Source organism: Cephus cinctus, unplaced genomic scaffold (genome assembly GCF_000341935.2).
Source record: "Cephus cinctus unplaced genomic scaffold, Ccin1 Ccin1_contig_4033219, whole genome shotgun sequence".
NCBI lineage: Eukaryota > Metazoa > Arthropoda > Insecta > Hymenoptera > Cephidae > Cephus > Cephus cinctus.
In genome coordinates, this window is record NW_014332725.1 from 1 (window position 1) to 3650 (window position 3650).

A 3650-nucleotide genomic window follows, 5' to 3' on the forward strand; every position below is an offset into this window, starting at 1 on the left:
ACAAGAGCGGGGATATTGTTTTCATGAAAACAATTACTCAAGCGACGGGAGAATCGACGAAGCTGCAACAGCGAAACCGCGGACCTTTGGTAATTACCAAGGTTTTTGCCGAATGACACCTACCGAGTTGCGATCCTGTGCGCAGATTCCACGGATAAAAGATATTCCTCGACTGCGCATGTTAGTCAGCTGCGATTGTGAAGACTGGCGGAGGACGAAGAAGATGATACGAACGGAGAAGAGATCGACGAGGCGTCGAGGCGCACGAAAAAGTGATCGAGGAAACACAGCCGGAAGATACGACGAATAATGTTCACTGTACTTCACAGTTTCAAATAATTTCACTATGAACCCAAAATCAGACAATTCCGGGGATGAAAAGCCTCCATATTTTATGCAAACTTTTATAATACGGCCGAACACGGGGAGTTCTTCAATTCTTACTAAAATGAAATCGTTATCTTTGAACGCCGTATTTGCAATCGCGAATCTGTTTAAGGCTTTATATCGATCGAAATTGCTAGGCAAGGAATGAGTTGTTCCATAATATTTTATCGCCGCTTCTTCGGTAGTCTCGAAAATAATTTGATTATGAAGAAATTGATCCTCTATCAATGCGTTGCCGAATACAACTGGTGTTGTAGAGCCAGTGTTTTAGGAATATTCATACGACTGAACGAGATAGCAGAAGTCTTCTTTGACGGTCGGTGCTTTGCTTCAAATCTCATTGACCAGACATGGACGCAGGGGACCAATTTTTCTCGTAATTTCGGGATAATGAATCATAATGTGATGTTTTGGTTTCGGGGTTTGACCATATAGTTTAATAAAAAAACCGATGGTGTTCTTCGATTAAGATTTCCAACGAGCTTTGAGTTCTGTGCGTTACGTATGGCTGCAAGCAGATCTAGAGAATTTTCCTCAACGATTTATAGAGTTACCGGTGTTCATCGTTTTTAGTTTGAATAAGGTCACCGAAAATAATACCAGCGTCTAGAAAAAAACGACTTCATTTCGGATGCAGTCACTTTCATCCGCGATTTGGTTAAATCGTCCTTATTGATTAGCGACGGTGTGTTGCTTACGACGGAACGCCCAAAACACTTGATTCAATAATAGAGTGTGTCTAGTGTGAAGTATCTCTTCTGACGATCGTATGATTTAAAAGCTAGACCATTTCTATTTTACACGCAACTTCTAACCAGTCCTGCATGAAGTCTACGGAGTAATTTTCAACGGCATGAAAGCCAGTCACACAGTTCCATACACAAATTTTTCTAACCCTGGTTTCGGATAGACAACCATTTTCAGAAGAGAGTTTTGTAAACTGACCTTTTGCTATTTTGCAGAATCGATAGAAACACTTTGCCGAAAAGCTCTCGGTAAGTCCGAGAGTTGAGTTCAAACCCAAATTATCCTTGATGATTAAAGCCAGTTTAAAATAGGCAATTATTGTTTTATCTTTCCATTTTAACTCGATACCATTAGATTCCAGATCGTTGGAATCCTCTATTAATCGTCTATAAATAATATTGTCATCGTAATTCTTTATATCAGCCGCATGGCAAAGGAGTACGAGAAAAATATTCACTAATTTAGAGTGATATTCCGGCGGCAAACGCCCAATCGTCATATATACGCCACATAATTTGTGTATCCCTGCCCTGGATCCAAGAGGATAGCCAGTTTCGAAATCATCTTGATAAAGATAGATAGATAGATAAATAGATAGTCATATTTATTTCGTGCCCTTGGACTGCGTCCACTGAGAGCACGCAAATTACAGTCGCCGTTACACAAAACCAATACAAAAATAATCAAACTATACAAAGCAAAACAAGAGAAAAACTTAAAAATGCCGGCAGGCTTCTCAATTAATACCACACCGTAAGGAAAACTGGAAGCATACTCTTCACTCACACACACAATTAATAAACTATAAGCATCCAAACCAATAAAGCAGAAAGTAAAGCGAAAAATATAGCAGACACACTCATACGCACGCTATTCACACTCTCTCACTCATGAACAAACTTACGTTTCCACGATTCGTGACAATAAGCTCGCCCGAAAAACTTTTTTGAACGTCGGAATGGACTCCTGTAGGCACATACTCTCGGGCAATGAGTTCCAGAGTGAGCACGTAACCACCGCAAACGATTTCCTATATCGTTCAGTTCAAAAAGGTGGAATGTCATAGTCCAACGCCGTACGCTGTTGCCGCGTAATATGCTGCCCCACTAAAGTGGGCTACGAGATGCGATCGAGCAAGTATAACGGCCCCTCATTACTACGCATGCAAAAATGAACGATCCGAGTAAGTATTCCCTCTGCTCCGCAACCTTAAGCCAGCCCAACCGCCTGCCCATGTAGGGTAATCGGAACGGCCCGACGCTTGGGCCAACCTCGCTGCCGATAGTGCCAACATTGGCATCCAAGCTTGGTCCAATCATCGAGCAAATCTTGGATGATAACCACATGCCACTGTTGGCAGTCAACATTGGCCCCAAGATGGCTAATTTTGAATAGGCTGATAATCGGCACTCGATGTAAGCCCATTATTGGGTGCTTGCATAGGCCAAGAATTGGTCGCAATAGTCAGCCGCCGTAAATGCCCAACGACGGCAGGCCCCATCATCTGTTCTCGATATAAGGCCACTGTTGGGTGCGTGCCTAGGCCCAGAAGGAATTTTGATATTCAGCCAATGTAATACACCGATGATGGCCCAACACTCGATCTTTATAGTGGTCCAATGTAGTCTTTTCAATATTTGCCCACCGCTCGATTTATTGTTAAATGAAGACTACAATTATTCAATGGTACATGAAATAAATATCATGAAAAAATATTTCAAATCTTACAGTACAATTCTATTCAGTACAATTTGTTAGTATAGTAATATTTTAATATAGTAAAATGAATGAATCTACTGTAAGTCGCTCGCCTGTCACTTACAATTTTATATTTTTTTTAAGTTATGTAAAGTTTATAAAGTTATAAGTAAAGTTTTTTTTAAAGCTTATGCTGAGCTCTCGAAAACGCAGCAACGTTCCTTACGTCCACCTTCTCGGTCTCCAAAATGCGACAGCCAAATACCAATCTTCGATTTCAGTGCTTTGGATTCATCAGATTCGCCGAACTTTGTTCTTATTGCCTCTGTACGAGAAAAACGAAACAAAATGAAACATGAGTCGAATATAAATTATACGATATAGAAAAAGTCTTGTTTTTGTAATAAGCCCACCTTGAAAAAACGTGAAAGTCGCTGTAGCGCTGAAATCGAATTTCCCGACTCCTTTAACCGTTTTTCCTTGACCAGAATATGTTTCCTGAACTTCCTTCCGGAAAATCCTTGGCAGCGCATTATCAATGCATTTCTGAGCCGTTGTGTGTTCGAAGCAAAGAAAGTTGAACAGAGCGATCTAAAAATATTTGAAATATTATATAGTTTAAGAGAAATGACGTTATATTATTAGTAGAGAAAAGTTACCAATGCGTCTTTCTTCTCTTGCTCTTCGCTTACAGCTTTATTGAATTCCAAAAAATTGTTCAAGCTTGCAATCGGCAAGGGCGTGTTAACAGATTGAACCAATGTATCAACAGTTTCGTGGGGAACTCGAGGAACGTTAGACGCCACGATAGCCAGTTT

General features: G+C 40.5%; 1 long non-coding RNA gene across 1 annotated transcript; it reads right to left on the reverse strand.

Annotated features, from left to right (window-relative positions):
• Positions 1–2386: 2386 nt before the first annotated feature.
• Positions 2387–3627, reverse strand: LOC112495093. The gene is made up of 3 exons (XR_003061350.1): positions 3492–3627; positions 3246–3423; positions 2387–3157 (listed from the first exon to the last, which is right to left on the reverse strand). It is a non-coding gene; the product is annotated as an uncharacterized LOC112495093 (long non-coding RNA).
• Between the last annotated feature and the right edge of the window lie 23 nt (positions 3628–3650).